A 15,255-nucleotide genomic window follows, 5' to 3' on the forward strand; every position below is an offset into this window, starting at 1 on the left:
TTTTTCCCCTACATCTTTTTATGTCTAAGTTCTTTCTTATCATTCTTGAAATTTAATGTCCCTTTTTCAAAGGAGTCTTCCCAGGCCAAATCAATGTAATGTTTCTCATCAGTCATTCCCTGACTCATCGCTCTTATATTTTCACTTCAGTACTTATCTCTGCCTGATCTTTTCTGGTTTACTCATTATCTGCATAAACCCTAAAAAGCTAGCTCTATGAAGTGAGAGTTTGTTACTCTCTGACTCGCTACAGAATCCTAAGTGGCTAGAATCATCCCTGGTATTTAGTAAGCATTCAGTTAACGTTGAATGAGATGCATATCAGAAAGGCTATCAATGCTGGAGGGGATTAAGGTGATGATTTTGGATATCTAGAAATTTAAGGAAAAGGCCTGGCCCTTAGTCACTGAGGGCCTAGGTTATTGGATGTTATAACAAAGTCTTAGCATCATCGAAGGGGACAAGAACCCCATAAGAGGTTGAAAGTAAATATGGAGGCAGGTTTTGGGGCCAAATTCGTAAGATGTCCCAAAGCAATTAGAGTATAGAATATAAGTTATTGGAACGTAAGATCAGAACTAAAGCGGAAACAATGGCTTCATGAGGCCAAGTATGAGAACTAGGCTGAAAAAAATGGCCAGGATTTGTTCTGCCTCTCAGTGGAAGTCCATTGTTCACCATTAAATGAACAACAAATGAAGCCTAACAACACTGGAGCTGAGTCAGGTATGGGCCAGATGAGGTAAAACCTACAACTTCCAACTGCTTTGGCAAAGATAAGACTTGGCTTTCTGATACACTCTTACAATAATTTTCTAGTGAATCAGCTCTAGGAAACTAGGTCCTTTCCAACAAGGCCAGCTTCAAATTAGCTTTAAATTTCCTTGAATATAGGTTTAAATTTGAATGCACTATTTAAAATGATCTGTTATGACATCGATGGTGTTACAGCGCTGTAATGAAGAAGAAACCTTATCCAATGGGGGCCTGTGAATTACCCACATCATCTAGCCATAAGGACTAGGCAGGGAGGATGTCCATGATGAAGCCATTTTTGTCTTCTGTACCTTTTCCACCTTACCAGCAATTAAAACACTTCATGAGGGCATCCTAGTCCAATTTAGAATTTAAGGAATGCGTATCATCTAGGCATAATGAATGTCATATGAAAAAAATAAAAAACTAAACCAGGAAGACTATCTGTTAGACAAACAGGGGGTCTTGGAAGTCACTCTGTTAGAACTATCATCTTCATGAATTTTCCACAGGCTGTAGAATGCTCAAGAACAGTGTCCTTGCAGGGTGGGGTAGGATGTCTTTGTAACTTTCTCGTAACATTAGCTTCATATCAGCAGCCGAAGATCTGTGAAAATCTTCTTTTAAGGCTTACAGTTATTGTTCTCAAAGATAGGGTCTGTTAGGCATCTTCTCCCGGGGTGTAGCTTGTGTCATAGAAGTTATTTCAGCATTTTTCATCCTCTCTGACTTTCCTACAAATTCCCCATTGTTCTTGTTAGTTGCATATTTTGAAAATGAAAACCAGTCGGGTTTAGGAATAGACCTTCTGTATGTTTGTGTCTATGGGTGTAAATGTGAAATAAATGTATAGAATGCATGGTGGCTGATATTTTGTGTCATTTATCTTCACTTGTGAGGGGAAATAAGTCGTTCATAACTGTGCCAGTCCTGGTCCATTCTTCATCATTACACTCATGAAGATAAATGCCACATTTACACAGGCCACAGCTATCCCGTGTCCTTTCCCACTGGAAATCGAGATTAGTTAGAGCAGGAGGTCAACCAGCTACTGTCATTGGAAAATCAAAGACACTTGGTATGTACTATCTCCTACACCCACACATCTTGATCTGCAATGCTACACCAAGGAAACCACTTGTAGTTAGAGAGGTATTTAAGAGCATATAGATTTGCGTGCATGTCTATCCTTCAGATGCTTCATCTTAATTTGTAAAAATTACTTCCTGTGTATGCCGAGCATGGTGTTTTACAGTGGCAATGTCCTAAGTAAGAGGAAATGGTTTTGGTTTTCCCAAGGTGATAGATGGTATAATGAAGAGAATACTGTAGAAAAAAAATGATGCACACATGGTTAATTCTCTCAGTGGGGAAGTCATTTGACAGAGGAGGGAGTCAGAATAGAACTATTGAGAAATCATACTGTTTGAACAGCTATATTAAGAGAACGTAGGATGGATAACTTAGCTTTCCATAGTGTACCAATGGCTGTACCATTAGATTTCTGGATATGGCAAAGCAAGTGTGTGACTTTTCTGCTTTGTGCCTGGGGACCCTGATAACAGGTAATCAATAGACATGTCCTCTTTATAACTCAGTACTGACTGTGCTTGTTCTGGCTTTATTTTTAATTAACTTTCCACAAATTGAATGTTTGAAGTGAGAAGACTGTCCGTTGACATCAAAGTATTGGCTCTTCCCCCGCCCCCTTGGTTAGTATATTAAAGTGTATATGAGAAGAAGTAAACTGAAAAAATTTCCATAAATTCCAGAAATTTGATTGGAAAACTCAGCATTTCCAAAATCACTGTCCCCCTTTGGTAACGATTCGTTCAAACCATATTAAATTGTGGATGTTCACAGGTTTTGAATTAGGAAATGACAATTTTATAAGGTTTTTTCCTAATCATACTGATTGACTATGTGATGCAAATCCAGGGTATGCTTTCACAGTTTGTTCTTTCCGTATATAACCAATTAAGCTAATTTTTTCCCGCTTACTCAAGAAATATCTATTGAATGTATACTACATGTCAGTAACTGGGATGTGCATGCCTGTAAAATGGTATCCAGTGCCTGTCCCAGTAGAGCATATAGTCTCATGATGCAGAAAGACGCATAAGCACATGGGGGATGACTAACACAATAGTTGATAATTGTTCAATAAATGTTCTTTTCATTCTTCCCATGTGGAAGTAATAGTGAAATGCGTTAAAAGAACACCCACACACAAAAAAAAATTTCCTACAAATTTAGAGAACCTTGAGAAGGACCCACAGCCTAAGTACTCCCTTCCCTCTCATAACATGTTCATGTTAAAACATCATATATTGGGAAGAATGCTAGCCTAGGGCTCCAACAATTTGCTTTCTGTATCAATAGTTGTTATATGTTAGCACATTTAACTTGATAACGTTATTTAACTTCTTTATACTTTAACATCTCATCTAAAAAATGAAAAAAAAAGTATAATCTCTTCTGCATATCTCCCATAATTATTAAGGTCTGATAGGATAATGTACCTGAGAAGATGTTCTAATCTGTGGTGTATAATAGCAACAAGCAGTACCATTCTCATCACCATCTTTCTTCTCATGGATCTTGTTTTCATGTTGCTATGTAAAAAGTCAAGTGGTTTATCATTTTGATTTATATTTTCTATATCCAGGTATGATCAGACATTTGGAGACCAATTCCACATTCGGCACCAGATAATCATTTCATAAGAGTGGGCAGATTGTTTAGCCACTCCCCAAGTATTTCATGTTCAGTACCACCTAATAATCGGTTAACTCTGTTATTGTCACCCTCATTTTAAAGTGGAGGAGATTGAAGTCTCAAAAGATTACAATCTTGCTCAAATCACAGAATTACTATAGCCAATGACAGAGCTCATCCACTTACCTTCTGTAGACTATCACATGCTTTGATCTCGAATTCATCATCATCTCTCTCTGTCCTCTTCTTCCTCCGTGATAATCCCCATTTTCTTCAGAAAAGCAGTCCGAGAGGCATTCAACTTTCCTTGGTTTCAGTTTTCTTATCTATAAAATAGGGCTACTATGGGGCCCTGTCCATAAGCAAATCATACAAACCCCACATCCTCATATGGTTTGTTAGAGGAGACAGAAAATATACGCACACACAGATACCTACATACGTACATGTACAAACTTCCCAGTTGTGAAAAGTGCTACGAAGAGAAATAAAGAACAAGAGAATAAAGAGAGATAGGAAAGGGGGCAGTTATATTTTAGGCAGCATCTCCAAGGAAGGGAAGCCTCTCTGAGCAGGTGACCTGGAGAAAGTGAAGAAGCAAAGTATACAGATTTGAAAGGTGGATGAAAGGTGGTACCATTGTTATGAGTGTGCATAGATACAGGTCTGTTTGGATGAAGAAACTTTCAGGAAATTAGGAACAGCAAGTGCAAATTTCCTGACAAAGAAGTGTCCTTGGTACATCTGAAGAACAGCAAGGAACCCGTGTATCCAGGTGGGGTGAGGAAGGGAGACAGTTGTAGCTGGTTAGGATCAGAGAGAGAGGGATGCAGAACAAAATTCTAAATAGTCTCCTAGGTGACTGGAAGTTTTTTTTTTTTTTTTTTTTTTTTTTGTCTTTTTAGGGCTGTACCTAGGGCATTTGGAATTTCCTAGACTAGGGGTCAAATCGTAGCTGCAGCTGCTGGCCTGCATCACAGCCACAGCAACACAGGATCCACGCCATGTCTGCATCCTACACCACAGCTCATGGCAATGCTGAATCCTTAACCCATTGAGTGAGGCCAGGGATTGAACTGGCATCCTTATGGATACTTGTTGGGTTTATTACCACTGAGCCACAAGAAACTCCTCGGAAAGAAATTTTGACTATATTGTTTTACTTATGTATTAATTATACTATTCATTAGCACTGTATTATTTTGAAGTTTGAGAAGCCCTTTTTCCTTGCTTTATCTGTTCCAAATAAAACTATCTAACACAGTAAAACACCCAGCTTTGAAGTTTACACCATCAGACTATACCACCTGCTAACACCTCCTCGTTGGAGTCAACCACAGCCCCACACATCACTCCTCCTCATTCCTTGAAGATTTTAACACCTGCCTCCCTCGTCTTCTCTCCAAACCTCCTCCTGATAGAATTCTTGGTGATTTCAATATCCATGTCGGTCCCTCGATCTTGATCGCAAATTTCATGGACTTTTTCCATCTGCACTTGCTGGGGGTGGGGGTCCTCTTTTTAGAGTTTGCACCAATGGTACATCTAAGCTTGGGTTGGAAAGATCTGTATTTGTTGGAATCATTTAGTTTACTTAATTATGCTTTGCAAAAGCCAGCTCTCTTTGTACTTGCTTTCTCCAAGTACTGAGTGGCCCCTTAATCTCAGATTCCAATTTTCAATCTGCCACGCCACAGGAGTGTTGGGAGGGAAGTCAGCGGAAGATGAGGGGTGGGTAGGAGGAAGAGAGGTTAGTATCTCTCCTGTTTGGGGATGTGGAAAAAAAAAAAAAAAGCCCAACTGGTGTTTGCAGCAGATGCCTATGTCAAACTCTTAACATTCTGTTTGATTTTAATAATTCAGAGTGTTTGCTTAACTATTTCCTATCCATTTTCAAAATACATGGTCTCACTTGATCTTAAGAGGTAGTTTTGCACAGGGTAGTGATCAGAGAGAAAATGTGACTTGCTTAAGGTCATGCATCTAAGAAGTCAGAGCCAAGTGTAGATAACAGATCTTCTGACTCTAAATGTATTTTTTTTTATTGGCATTAAACAATGCATTGTTCAAAATGGCCAGTGGTTAAAATAGCCGCCTTGGCTCTCCGCCCGGGTGAGTGTTAAAATATAGTGGCAATTTAATAAATATTGTCACCTGTGTTGTCTGTGGTGATAGTGGTAGAAGAAGATCGAGAAATGTGCTAAGTTGTTCTAATGGATGCTTTTTTTTTTCTTTTTTAGATTGGCAAACGCGTTGCCTGTTTACAGCATAGAGACCACAATGGAGAGCTAGGTGGGTGATGATTCATGCTAAATCTTTGCCACAATATGCTGCATGCTACAGCAGCAGCTAATGTGAAGTGGCTCATTATACACTGTCAAATCCAATAACAGCCAAAGACTGGCTTTGCTACAGCATGAGCAACTTGTGGGAAGCCCAGCTACTGCAAATCACTAGTGAATTGCAAAAAAAAAAAAAAAAAAAAAAAAAAAAAAGCTGCAATAGAGTAGAAATGACAGAGTCCCTGAGTCATAGTTGCAAATTCCTTGTACATTTCTCTCTGCTGATTTAAAAAAACATGGCATCCATAGCATCCATAGGACCTATGTGTCATAGTGGCTGCTTGGCACCAGAGATGGCTCTCCTTGGGATTCCCTTCACCTTTGAGTGCCTCTCTCTTCAGTCATATTTTATAGACTAAAGATTATCTCAGGGCTGTGGAGGCTCATAGACAGAGCTGGAAATGTGATGCTCTTATGGGACTATTCCCAAAGCTTCCTCTTCACCCTGACCTCCACCAGCCAATGCTGCCATCTCCATAAACACCTGCACCCTTGACTGTAGCATAGCATCCGCAGAAGGTATTTCTACCTAAAGGGAGAGAGGACCTGGAGGCAGCAGGCAAGAGTACTGCCTCTTTGCTCTGTGACCTAGGATCCTGTGTCTTTTCATTTCCATTAAATTGTAATCTCCTAGAAGGCAGGATCCTGGATTTATTGATCTATTTAGTCTAGGGTCTAGGAGTCATAGTTGGCCCTCTATAAATATTTCTCAAAAGAATGAATGTCTTGCCTTCTAAAAAGTCCATACTTAAGCTGGGGACTGGGGTTTAATCTTCTCACCTCTCATTTCCCTAGCACATTGCCTGACACATAGTAGGTGGAAATTGTGTGTTTGTTTAGTGAAAGAACAAAGATGTGAATGATGCCATCAATCAGACGATTCCCTGAAGCCAAATTAAAGTCTCAGCCAATCTTTTCCAACCATCAGAGACAGAAAAGTCATCCTTTGCCAGACCACCAGGAATAATGCCCTCAGAGTAGCTGTTTATTTTGGAAGGCAGAAACTAATCTGAAGCTATTTACTTTATTTTTATATTCAAATGCCTATAAAACAGAAAAACACCAGAGACCTATTCATTGCTCACACATGATCTATGGGGTAATAATGTACTTGCTCTTCCATCTGTGGTGCCCTTTGGTGCTATCTCGGGTTTAATTGAAAACATGCTGTGACCTTGGTTTTGTTCCCTGGGCATGGGGGAGGGGATAATTGGCATGAGACCTCTGAAGAATACTGACTTACGAACTCATTCGGCTAATTTGGGGTTCACCTGCAGGAAATTACCAGTGAAATCCTGGAAAGAAGAGGATGCATTTTATTTGCATGCCACACACATGACACTAACGACTTTTTTAAAATTAACTTTTTATTCGGCCGTACCTATTTGTTGAATTCTAAATGCTGTGTGCATGATAATATTGTCCCTTATAGTCTCATGTTTCATCATAACTAAACAAACAGCTTATGAATTGCAGTCCAAAAAAATGCCTGTGTTTCACTCTTAACTTAAGGGGTTTCCATAGAAACCGTGGGCAGCAAGTTTAACTGACATTTATTGGACTTGAGTCTCTATGTAGCATTGATAGGCTCTGTTTTTCTCTCTGCCTCTCTGTATGTTTCTTTCTCTTCCTTTAATCTTCACAACCATCCCTCCCCCTCAGTCTCCAGGTCCTCCTTTTCCTCCCCCCTCCCTTCTCTTATTAGCATTGAGGAAGTAATTTGGACTCAGTTAGATTTAACAAATGCAATAATACTAAAATGAGCTCTGATACTTAAGTATAATTGTGTTATTAGCTGGAAATGTTTTTCTTCAAAAACAAAAGAATTGAAAGTGAAGTTTACTGAAGTGGCACATGTTGGTGAAAAGGAACCCTTAGCTGCTTGTTGAAAGTTTGCAGTTTTGACAGAGTTCCCATCCTGGCACAGGGGAAACGAATCTGACTAGTAATCATGAGGTTGCAGGTTCGATCCCTGGCCTCCCTCAGTGGGTTAAGGATCCGGCGTTGCCGTGAGCTGTGGTGTAGTTCGCAGACGTGGCTCAGATCTGGTGTTGCTGTGGCTCTGGCATAGGCCGGCAGCTACAGCTCTGATTAGACTCCTAGCCTGGAAACCTCCATATGTTGCAGGTGCGGCTCTAAAAAGACCAAAAAAAAAAAAAATGAAAGTTTGCAGTTGACATAGCACAGTCCAGAAACGGCTTTTTTTGACTTGGTTACCCCAGACTGATGTTTCTCCTCCGTCCTCATTTTCACTCTTCTAAATGGAACATATCTTCATTGTGCTGATCATATTCCAAGAGGAATTTAGAAGAAAACACACTATAGATTGTGTATTTACTATGTGCCAGATAATTTACTAGATAGTTTCATTTAGATTGTCTTAGTTAAAGCCACAAAATTTACTGGCAGGCAGTGTTCTGGAAGGAAAATGGATCTGTAGCTGGTGGTTGAAGTGCAGCTTCCATTCCAGGCTGGCTGTAAGCCATGGATATAGTGCTTAAATGCTCTTGGTTTCTCAAAGCCAAATGAATATGAGCACTTTTACGAAGCAGAGTTTAATTAAAATTAGACATGATGATGCAGTCAGTACACCATAGCAGTGGTGCTGTTCTCTGTCCCTTTATAAATACGCAAAGTGAGTTGCCTAAAGAGTGACTTCTTGTGGTTTCCAAAGCCACAGAGCTTGTAGAAAGTGTTTGTACAGTGTAGTTGTTAGAAGGGGCAGACTTTACAGACCAGAGTCAGTTACTAACTGTGTGATTTGGGATAAGTGACAAGCCAACAGAGTATCTGCTTCATGCAGTTGTTCTGAGGATTAAATAAAATCCTGCGTGTAAAGCACTTAGGGCATCCGATACATAGCTGTGTAATGGGTTTTTGCTCTATCTTCCTCCCTCCCCCACTCACCTCCCCGACCACGCTGATTTCTGTGTAGTACCGACTCGAAGTAAAAAATGATCCATCTCCCAAGTCTAATACTTCTAGTCTTAAATTATCTCACAACTCATAAACTATCTCAATTTATCCTGATAATCACGAGAAAGGAGAGACAGATCATATCACACCCATTTTATAGAGAAAGGAGATTCAGCGTCATTATTGGTGAGATCTCCATATAGTGAATGAGGAAATGGGAGTTTTTACCTAGTTCCCTAGGGTTCTTTTTATTTTTTTTTTTATTTTTTTATTTTTTGTCTTTTTGTCTTTTTTTGTTGTTGTTGTTGCTATTTCTTGGGCCGCTCCCGCGGCTTATGGAGGTTCCCAGGCTAGGGGTTGAATCGGAGCTGTAGCCACTGGCCTACGCCAGAGCCACAGCAACTCGGGATCCGAGCCGCGTCTGCAACCTACACCACAGCTCACGGCAACGCCGGATCGTTAACCCACTGAGCAAGGGCAGGGACCGAACCTGCAACCTCATGGTTCCTAGTCGGATTCGTTAACCACTGCGCCACGACGGGAACTCCCTTAGGGTTCTTTTTATAATTAAAACTTTCAAAGCCTATGATTCTTAATTTGAGTCCCAATATTCATGAGTTTTAAAGCTTAAACCCAGAAGATTCTAACTCACTATTCTAATAAATGGTGAGAGGAAGAACGTTTTAGCAGGGAACGAGAGAAGGAAGGAAGGGAGAGTAATTGCAAAGTCTGTCTCTTACAGACCTTTTTTGAGTCATTCTCCCAGAATCCAAAAGGACATGCAAAAATACACTCCTCCATTCCAGGAACAAATGAGGCATTGGTTTTGTACAGCAATATGCTTTAATGTTGTTGATTAGAAAAAAATGGGGGTTGGGGGGGAGATGCAAAGCCAGGTATCCGGCAGAGATATGGGTGGATACCTAGTGAGTTTAGAAGAAGGTACACAGCTAAGATGGAGTGCGATGGGACACAGTTGCTGGAGAAAGTGATTATGGCTACTCCCCTTGCCCCCGACCTGTCCACATGTACATGTGTATTAAAGACTAAACGGAACATCTCTTTAATATATCATCATTGTATGGCTTCAGGGAGCTCAAACTAGGAGATAAAGTATTCTCTCTACTGTTTCTCTTTGTGTCTTGATGCTTGCCTTATTATTAGAACATTCACCCTGTGTTGTCTTTGAAAGAATCCCTTTAAACCCCTTTCCCAATTTTGTATTGTTTTAGTTAAAACAAAGTAAAATAATCCTTGAAATCACTTAGCTGGACACAGAAATAGTAGTACTCAGAGTGGTGAATGCACCAAGACAGTAATGGCCCTACAGAAAACCCCTCTTTGGTGAACTCCTTTTTTCTGCTCAGAATTCCTCATACATGTTATGCGACACATGGCACTGTTGCCAGACTAGTGAAACTTAATCTCTTTCTTATTTCTTAGATGAAACTGAATTATAAATAGAAGTTTTAAGTTTTCCTTCATGTCCTTATAGGTCATCCTGGTAACTTTGGGGTTGGGGAAAGTGGGTTAGAAAAGGAATATCTCTGAGTTCCCTTCATGGCTCAGCAGTTAAGGTACCTGACTAGGATCCATGAGAATTCAGGTTCGATCCCTGGCCTTACTCAGTGGGTTAAGGATCTGGCATTGCCATGAGTTGTGGTGTAGGTCGCAGATGCGGCTGGATCCTGTATTGCTCTGGCTGTGACGTAAGCTGGCAGCTGTAGCTCCGATTCTACCCCTTGCCTGGGAACCTCCATGTGCTGCAAGTGCGGTCCTAAAAAGCAAAAAGAAAAAAAAAAGGGAATGTCTCTACATGCTCTAGTGTCTAGTGCAGGGTCAACACATTTTTTTCTACAGAAGGTAAGTATTTTGGCTTTGTGAGCCATAGAGTCTGTCATAACTACACAATTTTGCACTTTCATGTGAGAGCAACCATAGAAAATACAGACACAAATGAGTGTGGCAGTGTTCCAGTAAAATTTTATGGACACAAACAAATGGGCCACATTTTGCCTGTGGGCAGTAGTTTGTCAACTACTACTCTTAGAATTTTGCCTGCATCTCCATCCACCTTCTGTTTCTGCTCACATGGCAGCTACAGCTTAAAAGATAAGACTGGGAAGCGTGGGAGTGACAGTCACATTGTGATTACCCTCATTTTGTGGATCTTACTCCTTGTCATACTTACTTTTGAATAAATTTTATCTTTGCAGCATTCCTTTGGCGTAGGAAGAACATGCATTCTATCATCACTTTACAGAAAGGTGTATGTAGAACATGGCTTGTATTAGGTATCGCCCCACATCTGTAAGATCCGTGCTGGAATATGACCATCAGCCTTGTGCTTTTATCAACTGGACGATTCTTTTTAAAATGCATCCTTTAGGAAATAAAAAAGATGGTGGGGAAAACATCTAAGAAGTAATTTCCATTACCTAAGCCAAGCAAAAAAAAAATAGTTAACTAATGGTTTAAACAGGTACATGCACAAGCTTCTGTACATTTGTATCCCATTAAGATACCGTAAGGGATCCAGTTCTTACTGCTTTTCATATATATTCTTGAGGTTCCCCCCACCCATGGTATATTTTTGGAAATGATGCATTGTAGGCAAATGAATACAGGAGAACACAGGGAGTTCTGGCTTTGCACAGTACTGTGTTAACTGAAGCTTATGCTTATTGGAACTGAGTCCTTACTTTTCGAGGTTCCATGGTAACTGGGAGCAAATCTGTTATAAAAGAACTGTGGGGGGAAAAAAAAAAAAAAGAGGACTTGGTTTTGATATTCATGTTCTATGGTTAACATGAACTGCCTTAAGTAAATAAATAAGAATCCAATTTCCAAATGTCTGCATTGGCCATATACTTCCCTCTTTGGTGGTCATTAGGGGGAAACAAAGAAATCGCTGATTATAGCCATTTCCATTATCTGACATGTCATCACCAAGGTTTCCTCATTATGCAATGTTAACAGTGTTGAGGTTACTTGAAACCAGTTCCAGTTCCAATTAGGAGGCCATCCTTGTTATCTGCATTCTGATTAAATGACGTTGCCTGGAAATCACAGAGAGTCTACTCTGTTTCCTCCCCTTGTTCAGATCTCATAAACACAGACTCAATTAAAGAGTTTCCTTATCAGGTTTTTATGGGTCATTTTAGTGAATTTATTAAGCTCTTAAGTCATGCTGAAAACTGGAAGGCAATGGCCCTGGGATCTTCAGTGGGAGACAGGATAGATTCACAGGACTTGCTCCGATGTTTTAGGTGGTCTGAAATCTACAGTAGTGAAAGCAGCCAATGATGGGTCAGGAATCAGGGGAGCGAGTGAAGGGTAAGGGAGTTGGGAGTTCCCTGTTGGCCTAGCAGTTAAGGATATGGCATTGTCACCGCTGTGGCTTGGGTTTGATCTCTGACCTGGGGACTTCTATGTGCTGTGGGTGCAGCCAAAAATAAAATAAGATAAAATAGGTAAAAAAGAAAAATCAAGTCCCTATAACCCATCCCCCAATATTTCCTTTGTCTATTTTTCACAGTCTGGTGTTATTTTACTTATGCTACCTTATCCCATTGGTTTTCAGTGTATATCCTAGTAGAAATCAGTTTGTGTCTCTTTTTGCCCTATGCTCACATTCTTCCACACATTTCCCACCCACCACATGCCTGTTTTCCAACAAACTCTTCTCTCTCTTCTCTCTGCTAGTATGTGTTTTCTATTAATATTCCCCAACCACACTGTGCATTCTTTTCTAGCATTTTCTGCTGTATTATAGTTCCTTGTTTACTCTCTTAAGAATCCCCCCACACTGTGAGATTCTTGATGGGGCATACCTGGCCCTAACTGTCAAGACCTGAGGACTCTGCTTGACACTCAGTAAGTACTCAGCAAATATTACTGAAGGAATAAATGCCTATGTTTTTCTCTCTCTTGGAATACCAGACTGTCTGCTTATCCAAATGTACATATCCTACTAAATCTCTTGTCCACCTAGGCTTCACAGACTGCTTAGACCCCATTGGTTCCCTCTGAACACCAGCCTTCTTTTTTCTAATGGTTGATTTACAATGTTCTGCCAATTCCTGCTGTACAGCAAAATATATATATATATAATTACATATATATATATATGTAATTTTTTTCACATTATCCTCCATCCTGTTCCATCACAAATGATTGGATATTGTTCCCTGTGCTATGTAGCAAGATCCCAATGCCCATCCACTCCAAATGCAATAGTTTTCCTCTACTAATCCCAGACTCCCAATCCATCCCACTCCCTCTCCCTCTTACTACTCAGCCATAAGAAAGGACAAAATAATGCCATTTGCAGCAACATAGGTGGAACTAGAGACTCTCACACTGAGTGAAATAAGTCAGAAAGAGAAAGACAGACACCATATGATATCACTTATATGTGGAGTCTAAAATATGTCAGACTGTCAAATATGTTAAATGATCTATCTATAAAACAGAAACAGATCATGGACATGGAGGCCAGCCTCCTTGTAATTATCACACAATCACATACACACTTGGGATAACACACTGGCATTGGTTCATGACTGTTGTTTGTGTTAGGGATGTCTTAGCATAGTGTTCCAGCATAGTGTTTCCAATGAGCAATGATAGTCAGTGGAAGGAGTTTCCTCAGAGGTAAAGTTCACACAGTGCTGGTAAACATCCTTAGAATCTTTCTTTTTTTTTTTTTTTAGGGCCACACCTGCAGCACATGGAAGTTCCTAGGCTAGGGGATCAAATTGGAGCTGCAATTTCCAGCCTATGCCACAGTCATAGCAACTCAGGATCCAAGCCGCATCTGTGACCTATGCTGCAACTTGTGGCAACACTGGATCCTTAACCCACTGTTCGAGGCCAGGGATCAAACCCACATCCTCATGGATACTAGTTGGATTCTTAACACACTGAGCCACAACAGGAACTCCTAGAATCAAATGTTTTTATAGCCGAAATGACTTTAAAGATTTTCTTTTTCAACATCTTACTATGAAATGAATCCTAGACATCTTTATATAGAATATGTTACATATATATATGTAAAATGTGTATTTGATTACAATCTAAGAAATCAAGGTTTTGTGTACTGTTTAATAATAAATGGAGAAGAAAATACTTGGGAAAATATTTGAAGGTGATTTAAAAATCTGAATAGCTTTGGATATGTGGTATTTATTCTCTTCAGATTCCTTGCATGACAATTTAACTGCATTACTCATTATCAAAATCCAAACACCTTTTGGGTACTATTGTTGATTGGTTTGTTTTCAACCTATAAAGGCAATGATGACCTTGGCACAGGGTATTTCCTAAGGGTTAATGAGCAGTTGGGGGTGAATGACTATTAACTCTTCCCAGCTAGTCATCAGTCCCAAGGAAGCAGGGGAAGCAAGGTCATCAACTGTATTAGCAACTTTCTGAAATCAAATCCTTTACCTAGTTTGCCAAGGACTGTGTTTAAAATGGACTTGTTAGATTTTCAAAAGTTTGAGTTCCTTGCCCTCTAATTAACCTGGACAGAAAATATATGACAACGTTAATGTTACTATACAAACGTGTAAAAAGATAAAACATAAGCCTCTGTAGACCAACTGGAGAATGCCATGAGGAGAAAAATAATTTTTCATACTTTGATTAAATGTAATTGGAAATGTTCACCTTATGTTATTTGCTTTCCTTTTATTACATTTTTCAAGTTGACAGTCTAAATAGACTCATCCTGTGGTGCATCCTGAGAGGCTAAAATAGGTGTTCAGTTTTTGCAATTTAACTTCATTCAACATTAGATTTTTGTCTTATGGGGGATTCTTATTATTAGGCTTTGGTTGTATTTGTTTTAACGGAATGTTATTTTTTCTCATTCCTGTTAAACTGTTGACCTTCACTAATAATAATGAGCCTGGTGTTTTCTCCTTTGGCATCAGTCATAATTACCCAAAATATTCTAAGAGCTAGATAAACATTAATAATTCAGTTACACCATTTCAGTGCATTTCCCTTTGAGGAATAAATTATGACAACATGAAGGAAAGTTCTAGAACAGAGAAATTCCCATTTCTTTTCTGGTGTGGAAATTCCCATTTCATCATGCAGCATTCTGATTCTTATGTTGACACAAATTCCTTAAGGAAATGAAAGAGAGTGACAAATTTTCACCTGAGTACCAATGTTTAATGTGTGTGACATGGACCATTATCACCAAGGAAGACTTCATTCCCAAACTTTTCCTAACGGACATTTATCTTGATAAATTTACTCAAGACCTAAGTCTAGTTCTTAGTTTTTTACTCTTCAAAGTTTGATTCTGGTAGCTTGTCATGAGAAAATTGTTGTCACTCTTACTAAACACATAAGAAATATAGAATGGAGAACAGAATGCCAATTTGCTAAATTATAGCTAGATCTGTAACAGACCCTCCAAATACTTAAGTCTGTCAGATCTTTTCATGTAAAACTTAAACTTTTTTGGAATCATAAATCTTTTTGAGAATGTGACGATAAAAAT

General features: G+C 39.5%; 1 protein-coding gene and 1 long non-coding RNA gene across 5 annotated transcripts in view; one reads left to right on the forward strand and one right to left on the reverse strand.

The window, feature by feature from the left end:
* Positions 1 to 15,255, forward strand: part of LRRC4C (leucine rich repeat containing 4C) — a 169,249-nt gene that overhangs the window by 138,799 nt on the left and 15,195 nt on the right. For all 4 annotated transcript variants that reach the window (XM_047775952.1, XM_047775953.1, XM_047775954.1 and 1 more), the window contains one exon: positions 5,715 to 5,766. The gene's annotated coding sequence lies outside the window, so the exon portion shown is untranslated. The remainder of the gene's footprint in view (positions 1 to 5,714; positions 5,767 to 15,255) is intronic.
* The window catches only part of LOC125125227 (uncharacterized), a 44,687-nt gene that overhangs the window by 446 nt on the left and 28,986 nt on the right, over positions 1 to 15,255 (reverse strand). The window contains exons 4-5 of the long non-coding RNA XR_007134379.1: positions 10,924 to 11,115; positions 3,661 to 3,800 (exon numbers count right to left, since the gene is read on the reverse strand). This is a non-coding gene — a long non-coding RNA (uncharacterized LOC125125227). The remainder of the gene's footprint in view (positions 1 to 3,660; positions 3,801 to 10,923; positions 11,116 to 15,255) is intronic.

The sequence above is a fragment of the Phacochoerus africanus genome, chromosome 4 (genome assembly GCF_016906955.1).
Source record: "Phacochoerus africanus isolate WHEZ1 chromosome 4, ROS_Pafr_v1, whole genome shotgun sequence".
NCBI lineage: Eukaryota > Metazoa > Chordata > Mammalia > Artiodactyla > Suidae > Phacochoerus > Phacochoerus africanus.